The sequence below is a fragment of the Lathyrus oleraceus genome, chromosome 7, assembly GCF_024323335.1.
Source record: "Lathyrus oleraceus cultivar Zhongwan6 chromosome 7, CAAS_Psat_ZW6_1.0, whole genome shotgun sequence".
NCBI classification, from domain to species: domain Eukaryota; kingdom Viridiplantae; phylum Streptophyta; class Magnoliopsida; order Fabales; family Fabaceae; genus Lathyrus; species Lathyrus oleraceus.
Genome location: NC_066585.1, coordinates 524,352,171 through 524,367,745, shown reverse-complemented (window position 1 = coordinate 524,367,745; position 15,575 = coordinate 524,352,171). Strand labels below are relative to the sequence as shown.

General features: G+C 31.1%; 1 pseudogene; it reads left to right on the top strand.

Annotated features, from left to right (window-relative positions):
- Positions 1-8,066: 8,066 nt before the first annotated feature.
- Positions 8,067-10,247, top strand: LOC127101661 (F-box/kelch-repeat protein SKIP11-like; annotated as a pseudogene).
- Positions 10,248-15,575: the final 5,328 nt, after the last annotated feature.

Here is a 15,575-nt window from a genome sequence, read left to right as displayed (position 1 = left end):
TTGTACAACTTCGATGTGCCCACTTCTTATAAAATTTTAGTCTAAAAGATGAGTTAGGGGGAGTAAAAGGGTTCCAGAGGTGATGTGCAATACAAACCTTTTCTAGAGCATGTCGATCCTTCACAATGTCGACAAGTAACGCCTAAAAATCCTCCAAGCAAATTTCTTAGTCACTTGCAAGTCAATCGTCTACTATATCTGCAAGACACACATACTTGTCACATTTTATTGTATTTTTGCATGAATTCATAGAAGATATTTTTGATGTGAAGACATGGAGAAATTATAGTTTTCATGTGGTTGGTGATTTGCTTTCGTTGGATGAAGATTCTTGTCCATTGATTCGAACATAATTAGACGTTAAAGTTTATTATCATGGGATGCTTATTATTTAAATTGTCATGAAAACGATTTTTTAATTTATTGACATTACGTTTGTATTTTTATTATTGTTGTAAAATTTTAATTTAAATAAAGTTTAACTTTATATACTATATTGTTTTTAGTGGAGTTATTTGAAGTAAATAAAAAATTGTATTTATAAATAGAGTATAGACCTAGTCTATAGAGAGTTATTCTATTATTGTATATTAAGCGTTAAACATAATTTAGTTTTATATATTATTTTATTTGGAGTGGAAATATTTAAAGTAAGAAAAAGGAATATGCACTGATGGTGTAAAATATGTGTATACCGTCAATTAATAAAACTCGTGAATCTGCCCATCACATTTTTATTTTTAAAATAATATTATAATTTTTGATAATATAAAATATTTTGATTGGATGATAGTGGAATATTTCTTTACACCGCAAGAATACTACCTTTAAACTCTTAAAATAAATAATAAAAATGACTCTTGCTTTTAATACAATTGTATTTTTTTAATAAATTTTATATTTTTAATACTTAAATAGATATTGTTTAACATTAAAAAAAACAGTGTAATCAATTAAAAAAAAGTGGTATAAAGATTATGCAACTGTACCAGTGTTTTCTAAACAAAATTGTATTTCAATCAAAACAATGGTCTTAAGTAATACTTTTTAATATTATTATTGGGCTAAAAGCTTATATATATAGCCACGATTTTAGTTGTTTCCTTTCAAATTTAATTTTTAATGTCTTTTCATTTGAATAACTTTAATTAGAGTGTTGATAGTTGGTATTCGGGTGTCAACTTAATTAGAATTTTAAGCTGTTATGCATTTTCACTCTAAATTTTATAAAAAAAATTGAAAGGAATATGATTTTGAATACAATTATAATGGAATAAAATTTAATTAAATAATTTTAAAAAAATTCATTGGAAAAGAAGAATTTAAGAGAAATATTCTAACTTTTTAAAGAAAATATCAATAATAAAGTAAATATATTATTTTCAAAGTACATTATATTTTGTATATTCATTAATATTTTTATGGGTATCACTTGTATGGTCAAACTTTACATTAAAGTATTCCAAATCTTTTTTTAAATTGAAATAAAAATTAATTTATTATATTTTAATAGTTTGTATAGCTTAATCATAAAAATTATATGTCTTTATTATTACAACTCAGTAGGTTTGTTAAATTAATTTATTATAATTAAGTCATCATATATTTCTCATATTGAAAAAGTTTATTTTAGAATTATATAGTCAAACTCTTACCATCAATAATATTTTTTTATGAGGTCCAAAAGATGGAGAGCAAAACTCATGATATCTTTCAAATGTTATTTATTATACATTTTGCTGAACATGTTAGATGAATTGAAATTTTTTTATTGAAATTTTATGAAAATTTATACTCAATTATAACTTTTCATTTGAATGGAAAAAATGGCTTTGTAATCTTACAATACATAGTTTTAATCTTCTCTGAAATATTTATATAATGATTATTAAGATTAATTTAATTAATTCATAAAAAAATATTTTTCCCCAATTTATTTTTTGAAATAAATCCTTAGCTTGTTAACTTTGTATTTTATTCTGAGTTAACATATAATCCAGCCATTTCATATGAGTAATCATTTAAATTATATATATATATATATATATATATATTATATATATATATATATATATATATATATATATATATATATATATCTATATATATATATATATATATATATAATATTATATATATATATATATATATATATCTATATATATATATATATATATATATATATATTTGTTGAGATTAATCATGCTAATCATTATGGTTTAGGCTAATTAGTTTGTTTAGTTTACTCCATCATGATTGGTAGATAGGAGATAAGGTTGTTGTATATAAAGGATATATTGCCACATGTAATAATCAATCAGCATAACAGTATTTCATTTCATCTTCTTCCTTCCTCTTTATTCTCCTTTCTCTTCTACTGTTTCTGTTATGTTATCATTCTGTTTTCTGTTATCTTCTTGCAAGATCCTTGATAATGGCATGGTTGTATTTCACCATGAATGAATCTTGATGAATCTTGATTAATCACAATATGGTATCATTCGCCAATCCAATCCTTTTTCCGCTGCTATCACACTGAATTCCTTCCTCCACTTCCTTTCATCTCTCTCATTCAATTCTTTCGATTCTCATGGCTCCCTCTAGAGCTTCATCCTCATCAATTGATCCTGCTTTGGATCAAACCTCGTCGCATTTCGTTCATCCCAGTGATGGCCCTTGCTCTGTAACAATTCTTCCCAAACTCACCGGTTCCAATTATCATTCATGGGCTCGAAGCATGAAGAGAGCTCTTGGTTAAAAAATGAAGATTGAGTTCATTGATTGCTCTCTCCCTGCTCCATCAGATTCTTTCGATCCATCCCTGCGTGCTTGGAACCGCTGTAACATGCTTGTTCATTCTTGGATCATGAATTCTGTTTCAGATTCAATCTCACAGTCCATTGTCTTCATGGAAAATGCGTTGGATGTATGGAATGACTTGAAAGAAAGGTTTTCACAGGGCGATTTAATACGAATCTCTGAGATGCAACAAGAAATTTACAACCTGAAACAAGAAACTAAATCAGTTACAAATTTTTTTCTCTGATCTTAAAATCCTTTGGGAAGAGCTGGATTTGTATCTACCTTTACCAACTTGCACCTGCCGCATAAAGTGTACATGTGAGGCTATGCGTAGTGCAAGATCTCATCACCAGCTATTGCAGATCATCAGATTTTTGACTGGTTTAAACGAACAGTTTGCTGTAGTGAAGTCCCAAATTTTGTTGATGGATCCATTACCAACTATGAACAAGATATTTTCCATGGTGATTCAACATGAACACCAACTCCAGCTCCCCATTCCACATGATGAAGCCCAAACACTGATTAATGTTGCTGATTCCAAGAGGTTTGAAACAAGAAACAATGCCTTCAAACATGGTGTTCGCATTTGCACATTTTGTGGCAAGACTAACCATACTGTCGAAAATTGCTTCAAGAAACATGGTGTTCCACCTCATATGCAGAAACAATTTCAAACTTCAGCTAGCAATGTGGCAACAGATGGAAATAATGATGGATCTTCATCTCATAATGTTGATATTCAGAGTGACAATTCACCTATGACTCAAGGCCAATTCAGTGCTCTAATGGATCTACTTCAGAAATCTAATCTTGGACAATCTTCAGCACATGCTTCTTCCAACCAAGTTGTTGTTGGTCATCCATCAACAGGTAACACATATCATTGCATGCATAGTAATAGTAACGACTCTTGGATCATTGATTCAGGAGCTACTGATCACATTTGTAGCTCTGTCAAATGGTTTCACACATATAAGAAAATTATCCCTATCAATGTTAGATTACCAAATGGCCAATGTCTTGTTGCTGATCACTCTGGAACAATTCATTTCTCACCTGATTTCATTGTGCATAATATGCTTTTACTTCCTGAATTTTCTTTGAATTTATTATCTGTTTCAAAGTTGTGTGAATCTTCTAATTACATTGTCAATTTCCTTAAATCACAATGTGTCATACAGGACAAACTCACCCTGAAGATGACTGGTTTTGCTGAGCAGAAAGATGGATTGTATTACCTAACACTGAGAGATAATGATTCACCTGCCACACACACACCTGTTTTAACATCTGCTTTAGCAGCCAGTGTCATCTTACCTGACAAAGCCTTATGGCATTTTAGATTAGGACACTTATCTCAAAACAGATTATGGTACCTACACACTCAATTTCCTTTTATCAAAGTTAATCACAAGGATGTTTGTGATGTTTGTAGCTATGCTAGACAAAGAAAACTCCCTTATACTGTTAGTAATAATAGAGCTGCTCATCCTTATGATTTGGTTCGTTTTGATATTTGGGGACCTCTTGCAGTCCAATCTTTACATGGCCATTCCTATTTTTTAACTGTTGTTGATGATTGTAGCAGATATACATGGATAACACTAATGAAAACCAAATCTGAAGCTAGACAGCATGTCATTGATTTTGTCAATCTCATAGAAAACCAACATAGTCTCCATGTCAAAATCATTAGAACAGATAATGGCCCTGAGTTTAATATCCCTGAATTTTTTTCATCTAAAGGAATAATCCACCAAACCAGCTGTGTTGAATCTCCACAACAAAATGGTCGTGTGGAGAGGAAACACCAACATTTACTAAATGTTGGGAGAGCCCTACTTTTTCAATCCAAACTTCCAAAAGAATTCTGGTCATATGCTATTCTACATGCCACATTCATTATAAACAAACTTCATACATAAGTCTTAAACAATATGTCTCCTCACTTCATACTGCACAACACTCATCCTGATATGCACAACCTTAAAGTTTTTGGATCCCTTGCTTTTGCATCCACACTACATATGCACAGAACCAAATTAGAGCCAAGAGGTCGAAAATGTGTTTTCTTAGGATACAAAAATAGTATGAAAGGTGTGATACTCTATGACATTAACAGTCATACAGTTCTGATTTCTAGAAATGTTATACACCATGAACATATTTTCCCTTACTCAAATGTGAATTCCACTAACTAGACTTATCACCCATACAAAGATTCTAATGACTCATCACACAATAAACCTGCCACACATGTTCCAACACAAAACATTGAACCCACAACTGAGGAACATGAGCCTTATTCTGACACAACCACTGACACACTACACCATGAACCTCTGGATAATACTGATGAAAACCATGACACTCAACCTGTTACTGATGCACCAGTTATTGACAGCAGGCCTGTTAGAGCTAAGCATACACCTCATTATCTCTCAGATTATGTGTGCAATACATCTGATGTATCAGCAGTCAAGTCATCATCAGGTACAACTAACTACCCTATCTCAAATTATGATTCCCTACATTTTTTATCTGCATCTCATCGTGTCTTTGCATCCAATATCACCTCTACACATGAACCAAAGAACTACAAAGAAGCATGTTTGTCTGAACATTGGATCAAGGCTATGAAGTCTGAATTAGATGCACTAGACAAGAATAGGACTTGGAACATAGTTGATTTGCCACTACATGTCAAACCTATTGGTAACATATGGGTTTTCAAAGTGAAACATAGAGCAGATGGCACAATAGAAAGGTATAAAGCCAGACTGGTTGCAAAGGGATACAATCAAATTGAAGGGCTTGATTTTTTTGACACATTTTCACTTGTAGCAAACCTTACCACTGTCAGAACTCTTCTTGCAACTGCTGCCATCAACAACTGGTTTTTGCATCAATTGGATGTTAACAATGCTTTTCTACATGGGGAATTGCAGGAAAATGTATACATGACCATACCTGAAGGTGTAACATGTCACAGACCTAACCAAGTGTGCAAACTCCAAAAGAGTTTATATGGTCTGAAGCAAGCCAGTCGAAAATGGTATGAAAAATTGACAGCTTTACTCCTGCAGCAAGGTTACATTCAGTCTGCTTCTAATTACTCACTCTTCACTTTGAAAACCAATGATCATTTCACAGCCATTCTAGTATATGTTGATGACATAATCCTAGCTGGAACATCCATGTCTGAGTTTGATCGCATTAAGCTTATCCTGGATGAAAATTTCAGCATCAAAAATCTGGGCTTACTCAAGTATTTCCTTGGCCTTGAAGTTGCTCATTCACAGGCAGGAATTTCATTGTCCCAAAGAAAATACTATCTTGATCTTCTGCAGGAATCAGACATGCTTGGATCCAAACCAGCTCCCACACCTACAGATCCATCTGTCAAGTTACATGCTGACAATGCCAAGGCCTTTGAGGACGTTGGATCATATAGACGACTGATAGGACGACTGTTATATCTTAATACCACACGCCCAGATATTACTTATGCCACACAACAACTTAGCCAGTTTTTGCACAACCCAACAATGGCTCACTATCATGCTGCCTGCAGAGTCATTAGATACTTGAAAAACAGTCCTGGCAGAGGAATAATATTTCGAAGAAATGCTGAGCTGCAATTACTTGGTTTCTCAGATTCTGACTGGGCAGGCTGTATTGACTCAAGAAGATCCATTTCAGGATACTATTTTTTTCTTGGAACCTCTCTTATATCATGGCGTACAAAGAAACAGGACACCATTTCCAGATCATCATCAGAGGCAGAGTACAGAGCATTGTCATTCGCCACGTGTGAACTGCTTTGGTTGATTGTTCTCATGAAGGAACTGCACATCAAGTGTACCAAACTTCCTGTTCTTTATTGTGACAGTCAAAGCGCAATGCATATTGCGTCCAATCCGGTCTTCCATGAACGAACTAAGCATCTAGAAATTGATTGTCATTTGGTTCGTGAGAAACTTCAACAAGGATTACTTCGACTTCTACCTATCTCTACACATGAGCAGCTGGCTGATTTCTTAACCAAGGCATTACCAACTTCAACATTCAACAAATTCATTTCCAAGCTTGGCATGATCAATATTCACCATGCTTAGCTTTAGAGGGGCTGTTGAGATTAATCATGCTAATCATTATGGTTTAGGCTAATTAGTTTGTTTAGTTTACTCCATCATGATTGGTAGATAGGAGATAAGGTTGTTGTATATAAAGGATATATTGCCACATGTAATAATCAATCAGCATAACAGTATTTCATTTCATCTTCTTCCTTCCTCTTTATTCTCCTTTCTCTTCTACTATTTTTGTTATGTTATCATTCTGTTTTCTGTTATCTTCTTGCAAGATCCTTGATAATGGCATGGTTGTATTTCACCATGAATGAATCTTGATGAATCTTGATTAATCACAATATATATATATATATATATATATATATATATATATATATATATATATATATATATATAATATATATAATATATATATATAATATATATATATATATATATTATATATATATATATATAGTTTTGATCTTTTAGTTCAATTTAACATTAACCATTATTTTATCAACAACAGTCTTTTTAAAAAGATTAAATAATAAAGGTATTGACCGTATTATAGAAAAAATAGATAAATAATTTAAATAGAAAATATAATTTTTTAAAATATTTTTGATATTCTAAAATGAACTTAAAACAAAAAATACGAAGAAGTAAAGAATCGTCAATAAATTTTTCAAGGAAAAACAAAGACTGTGTACTATACAATAAACATAAATTTAAAAGTAAAGTTGAATCTAATGAGATAATGACAAAACCTTTCCTCAAAATAGTCCAAATTATAAACTTCATATTTACTCGTATAAAAAAAAATCTCATCCTCGTCCAGAGGATTAGGTTTATAAAGGGCCTAAATCATGAGATAATTTAAAATTAAAGCAAAAAAGACAAATAATATGAAATACAATAAGCAGGATGATTCAATGGAAAATAAAGAAACAACAAAATATATTATAAATAAATAAAAAGGAATTGATATACCATGACCAAAGATCACAATATAGGTCAGGTAGTTAATAGATTTGACTTCACGCAGATAACCCCAAATAGTGAATTTGTGCAGTAGTTTACGTATACCATGGGCGAATGCAATTTTTTTGTTTTCTGTTTTTTAATATATTTTTTTACACTATATAAACAATACTACTGACATATAAATGACATAATCTCTCATACATATAATATTGATAAGAGACAATATGTACTTTGGAGATAAGAGAAATTGTAGATAGAGATCTAACTTTTCAATTTCACTGCTTAGTTCTTTCAAATTTGTAAGTTTTTCTTCTTGTTCTCCCATTTTATTTTGATGTTTTGTATCTGTGTTTTTCTTGATCATCAAAATTTTCCAATTGAGTATAAATTGTTGTGTAGAAAATACTGAATGAGAATTATGCTAATTTAAATTACAAGTATTTTATTTATCAAAAACAATTTTTCTGATGGATTAATATTGCAGTTCTTCAAATTGGATATGAAATTCATTATTTTTATTGAATTTATTTATCTGATTAAGTTTCAAAAACTCCTCACTCTTATATTTGAACTTCTTTCCTATGGTAACTTACAAATATCTGATATTGAAGGTTAAAATTCTTTAGAACAATAAATCTTGATTTTTAATAAGATGGTATTGATAATTGGATACTCGTTATCATGTGTGTTATGTTTGTGTGCACGTGTTATACCCGTAAAGTATTGATGTGTGATTTTGTGCCCAGTTCTTCTCATTTTCGATAAAAAAAAAGTTATTTGATGGAAATTGTTTGATAGTATTTTTTTTTTTCATTCCATTTAACATTTGTAGAGGATTTTTTCATATATCTTTGCAGATCAAGTATATTTGATGCCAAAATCATATAAGAAAGATAAATAGTTTTATTTTTATTATCATCACGTTTGGATCTTCAAGGAAAGAAAAATTAACCAAATATAGAAAAAAACACAAGTGATGTCTAAAAACATAGAAGACCGAGTGGAAGATCCTAAGAAAAAGGAAGAGCAAAAGAATCAAGAAGAGGGAAAGCAAAAGATTTCCATTTTCCCTTCCCATTCAAAAGGAAATAACAACGGAAAACGACATGTTGGTGAGACTTCTGATTTAGGTATTCTTATTCAGCAACTTGGTCGGGATATATCAATTCATTGTCTCCTTCAATTATCAAGATCTGATTATGGGTCAATTGCTGCACTAAATACGAGTTTCCGATCACTAATTCGATCTGGGGAACTTTATCAACTTAGGAGAAAAATAGGAATAATAGAACATTGGGTTTACTTCAATTGTGAAGTTCTTAAATGGGAGGAATTTGACCGAATTAGTGGTCGATGGATGCAATTACCTAAAATGATTTGCGATGAATGCTTTATGTTGTCTGATAAGGAGTCTCTGGCTATTGGTACCGAGCTTTTAGTTTTTGGTAAGGAATTAATGGGTCCTAAAATGTATAAGTATAGCCTTCTAACAAATATGTGGTCAGTTGGGAAAATGTTGAATACTCCTAGATGCTTGTTTGCTTCTGCTAGCTTAGGAGGAATTGCCATATTAGCGGGTGGTTGTGATATGCGTGGTAACATCTTAAGCTCTGTTGAGCTCTATAACTCTGACACTGGAAAATGGGAAACCCTTCCAAACATGAATAAAGCAAGAAAAATGTGTTCAGGTATATTTATGGATGAAAAATTTTATGTTGTTGGTGGAATTGCAGTTGACAAAATAACGCAACTTACATGCGGTGAAGAGTTTGATATGACGACAAAAGAATGACGTGAAATACCCAACATGTTCTCAATGAGAAATGAGGTGCTTGAGACACCACCTCCTTCTGGGTCACCTCCTTTGGTTGCTGTTGTAAATAATATATTGTATGCTGCTGATTATTCACAACAGGAAGTAAAGAAGTATGTTAAAGGAAACAATTCATGGGTTACCATTGGAGGATTTCCTCAGCAAGAAAACTCAATGAATGGTTGGGGATTAGCATTTAGGGCATGTGGAGATAAGATAATATTTCTTGGAACTCATAATCTTCATGGTAGAGGCATGCTTGAGATTAGTGCTTGGGTCCCTGACGAAAATGCACCACAGTGGAACCAACTTGCGACAAAGGAATCAAGGAGTTTTGTTCATAACTGCACTGTGATGGGATGTTGATGCTATTTAGTGTTGTACGAATTTTATTTCTTATTATGATTTCAATATTTTAATTTTCCCCAAATCTTATTTTTAATGATTTCTAGTTTGTTAATATGGGTGTTACTTTTGTAATATTGAATTATGTTATTTTTATTCTATATTGTTATCGGTGTTTTAGATTCAAATTTCTATTGGTGGCACTGGAAAAATATTAAGTTAATTGTAATGATGGATTGTTGAAGATTTTTATTTGTTTAAATGTGTGATATAAAGTCTAATAAGATTTTTATATTTTGCATATTGGTGAAAAAATGTTACAAGAAGAGCTAGTATTTTAATCTTTTATGATTTATAATCTATAATTAAAAATACATGATGAAGTTAAGAAGTGTAAGACTTGAGTATTTTATACTAATTTTATTTAAAATATTTTATTTAGCTTTAGTTTGTGAGGATGTTTATATCTTGACTTTCTAAGTTATATTGCTTATAAGTTAATGTCATTGATATTTTAAATTTAATGAAACATGACATAATAGAGTCTTGGTGTTATTAGATATATTTTATATATGTTTATTTGCAGTTGTGTGACTTGTTTATAATAAGAGGGTGAGGTGTATGGAGGGTGATTAGTTGGAATTATTAAGGCTAAGTCATTTCTCTTAATATTTATCGGAACCTAATTGTAGAAGTGTAAACAACTTTATCTAAATATGTCTAAAATTAGTTAAAATTATTAAGGCTAAAATATTTTTTTCAATATTTGTGAACTTAATTCAAATGTGCCTAGGACTTGAGGAAACTCAAAAGACAAGTTCCCTAATAATATAGTAAAATCGGGTCCATATGTAATAATGAGGGTATAAGAGCAAACTCTTCCTCAAGAAAAGAAAAGAGCAAATTCATTGTATTTATGATCTATGAAATTATAAGTAAAATATATTCACCATTAAAACTTTTGAAAAATCTCAAAAATTAGCATTTTAGGTATTATATGTCTGCATTATATTTTTTTATTGTAACATGTATATTTTATATTGGAACTTGTGTTAAATTAAATTTCGTAATTATTAAAAGATATGTCTAAAAGATGTTTGAGTAAATGAGTTGAAAATATAATTTTTGAAAAGAGATCCTGTTAAATTTTACATTGGAAACATAAAAAAATGACTAACGATAATGAAAAATATTTTTTTCTTTTCATTTTAACACTATTTATTGTCACATATAAATAAGTAGAAGAAAATTAAATTAAAAATTATAAAAAGAAGACAGTAGAATCAAAAACAACTCATCATGTATATGTTATAAAATATGGAAGTTGCATTGGTAATATGTACTCCAATTAAGTTTACTGAATGTTAATTGCAATATTAAATATTTTTACAACACAATTGAGCGCATTGGAGAAAAATATTATCGGTTAGAGTTTTATTAAAATGATTCGAATCACATCAGAGTTAAATCGAACCACCATTCCTATAGAGCTATTTTATTCAAATCACACATGTAGTTAGTGATATGAATCACACTGTTAAAATGATTAAAAACTTGTTGAGTGGTTTCAATCTCAATTTTTTAGAAGTGTTAATTTATGCATATTTTTAACATTTTTGGAAATTAGTTAACAATTAGTTGGAGTGTGAATTTTTATGTAAAATTAAAATGTTGTAACTCAAATATCATGTGATGCGAACCTATAGACCAATCATACAAACTTGAAGTGAAGTATCGTTAACTGATTTTGGTTAAAAGAATTAGTGGTTGTTGACGGTAAAAGTTCCACTTTCAATAAATAAATTTGATAAATTAATCTAGGACTTAAGTTAGATCATATTAGATTCTTAGTTGACATGTTTACGAGTTCAAAGTTCAATGTAACATTTAAATTAAAAATTTATCATGTATTTTGAATGAAGTGCAGTAACTGCATAATAAAAAAGAAAAACAATAAAATATAATCAAATAAAAAGAAATAACGGGTCGATAATTGTATATATGTACTAAATATGACAAGAAACATACATAATTCATTTTACGATATCAACCATTTGATAAAGTAATGGAAAATTTTCATATGTTCCTCCTGCATTTTTCAATATGTTATCATCCATTTGAAAGTTCCTAAAGATCCTTAGAAGAATTTGTTTATAAATTCTTATTTGAGACAAATGCATCTTCTTCGCCTAATTTTAAAATTTGTTGATCAATATTTACCCATACTACCAATATTTGATGAATAATATAGGAGATAGCTTTCTTGACATGAATCCATTTCCATAACGAGTAGAACTTATATTGTGCAATCTATCATCCAAGACATGCCCCATTTATTACTTAAAACTATATATTTGTCCAAATAAGCTTATCAAGAAAATTGACATATGGATATCAAATTTTATCTAGATAGATTTTATTCAAACAAGGTAAGTACTCACCATTTCATGGAGCATCGTTTGTGATTCTCTTTAAGAAGATGGGATGCGATTAAGACAAATATCCAAGATAAATAAAACAATTTGCATGAAATTATGTTATGACATACTCTTATCTAATAAACAATTGACCCATACTCTGTGTATTGGGAAGTCGTGAGTTTGTTTAGATAAAGCTTAATGTTAGGGGTGATTCCCATAGGTTTAGAGACGGAAATTCTGGTGTTAGAATGTTGTTTTTCTAGGTTGCGGATTGTTTGACTCGATCCAGGAAGATTTGAATAGAGTCAGAGAGGGTTTTTTAAGGTTTGAATCATATCATAGGTATTTTTAGTTGATTCAAAAAGTGTTACAGATAAGAAGATATGGCTGTGTTTGTATGAATCCAGTCGGGGTTTTTCCGAATCGAGTCATCGACCCTATTTTGGCCAAAAATATGAAATTATCTTATTCTAAGCCACACTTTAACATAGATACCTTAAGTGATTACCATGATGCTAACAATAAAACACTCATAATATGTGATTATAAGAAATAAATGTGTAGTTATGAATCCACAGTAATTTGTGTTAGACATGATACTAGTTGAACCAAGTGTAAATGTGTACATCATGACTTCTCTGATGTATTATTATGAATGAATGTTCATGCTAAGAATGTTCCTTCATGTTTGGATTATTGATGAATTTTATGAGTTCTCCAAACAGAAAGGTTCAATTGCTTACTAAAGAGATTCTCTTTTGTGTGATCATCAAATTTACATCACAATAAATATTGCCATATTTTTTGACATCACCAAAAATAATGACAACCCTTTAAAAAGAAAAACAAAACTAGTTTAATTAGGTTCTAGATATAAGACCAAAAAAATATGGGAAAAGGGAAATGTGATTGGAGTTAATTCATGAGTTATTGTGATTTAAAGAAAAGAAATAATGAAGTGAATCAAAGGTAGTAAAGTGAAAAGTTTTATTACTTGTGATTTGAATTATGTATGGACGTGTGATTCGAGTCTAGTAAGTGTGATTCGAATTACATTTAATTTTAAAGAAAATCTGATGATCATGATTGTAACACCCACACATAATATATATCTAGAAAATATATTACATAGTGTAATTTGGTATTAATACACATAAGTGTCTATCGACAATGTTATATATACATGTCCAAAAAAATAATATATAATATGACATATGCTATACAAAGGTTCCTAAAAAAAACAAAGATCTATGTATAATATTCATAAATATATACAAACTACATCGGAAGATCATCATATCAAAAGCCTCTGAAACATTATCAAACAAGCTTATCATTTCCCTTTACCTGCAGAGAACCACCCAAAAAGCAACCACAATAGTGGGATGTGATAATAATCTCAATGGTTTCCCTATCTAATGGGTCCACTTGCCTCTAAAGGGCTATATCTAAATCTTAACTTAAGCTTCTCGATAAAACAATACATGTGTACACTTATACAATAGAGAAATACTTAAGCATCTAAGGGATATTCACATTGTATGAAAACATGTAGCTCGAGTTCATATAACTCAATAAATCACTATTCAAAAAATGTCACAAAGCATATTTCCCCGACCGGACCTATGTTTAGGGAAAGGCTCAGGTCACAGATGTTTGTATGATTCGACTTTCATGTGGATTCAGGTTCTCCATGGAACTTGAACCCACTTCAAGAACCGTCACTCGTATGAGACTCGAACACACTTAGGGTATCTTTCCTCGTATGGGACTCGAACCCACTTAGAGATCCATCTCTCCTCTCTGAACTCAATCCATAGTTGAGACTCAAACCCATTGTGAGGCACAAATCATTTGTTCCTACATATCAATTCTACTTTACATAAGCATCTCAATTTAGATGTGCATGATCAAAGGTGATTTCTGAATACGTGATTAGGTTCCAAAATTCAACGTGATTTCATTCATCAATCACTAGGTGATCCCATTCCCCAATTCTCATACCATCACAACATGTTCCATACAAGGCCTATTGATTCACAATTCAAGTGACTACTCGTCCATGGTACACACCGAGGTACCTTTTATCCAAGCATCACCATCTAAGTCATTTTAATACCCTATGTATTTGTTACTAGTTTATCACTTACTTATTAACCTAGGTTCACCTCACTTTTCATCATAGTCAGTTCAACAATTATGCATTCAAGACAAACAAAAACTCATGATATAATTCATAACATAAGCATAAGATTTCATCATTTCTCATCAAGAATTATTTAACATACATCTATTAATTTACTTAATTAAAGGATAGAGCATTGGATTAGCTTTCCAATTCCTTTGACCTCGCGTCAATCAGAGTTAAGGTTCTCGTTTTATGGTAGAAACATGAACACAATTCACTTATCAACATATCAGAGTCCTCGCTCAGCGAGCTCGGGCGAGCTCTAACCGAGGGGAGGTAAAAAGATCAAGCCTCTGGGTTTTTCCTTTCCTTTCTTAGCAAGAACCAGTGAGGCCTCCAAGTGAGCTCTCTCCAAGGGGGATCCCTGTGGGTGAAGGTGAGAAAAATACACAAGAAAGGGGGAAGGGGTGAATTGTGTATGCCAAAAATTCATTTCACTTCTAATATAAGAACTTCATAATCTGAACCACATTTAGAGTCTAATATCATAACTAGTCACAACAGCGAAAATAAAGTGTTCATAAGTAAATGCTAGCAAGACACAAAGATAATCCTGGTTCCTATTCTCACCTGAGAGTAGTCTAGTCCCCTTAGCTCAATAAGAGCTTTTCATTATAACCAAACAAGTTACAAATTTCTCAAGCACACTCGCAACACACTTCAATGCTCAATCAACTGATCTTTTATATTCCCATTTATTATGTTGATCAAAGTTTATGTTGATCAACCAAATCCTTTGAATTGTGCTAATTCCCCAAGCATGTTCAAGTGATCAAAAGACCCTTGATCACTTTATAGGGCAAGTCCCTTGTGTTAAGATCTCAAAAGCTTAAGATTTAAATTCAATATCAAGACATCAAGTCAGTACAAGGTATTCACATTGCATACATAGTGGACTACTATTCAAGCACAACAAAGGGGTATCAACACTTGTCAATCATGAT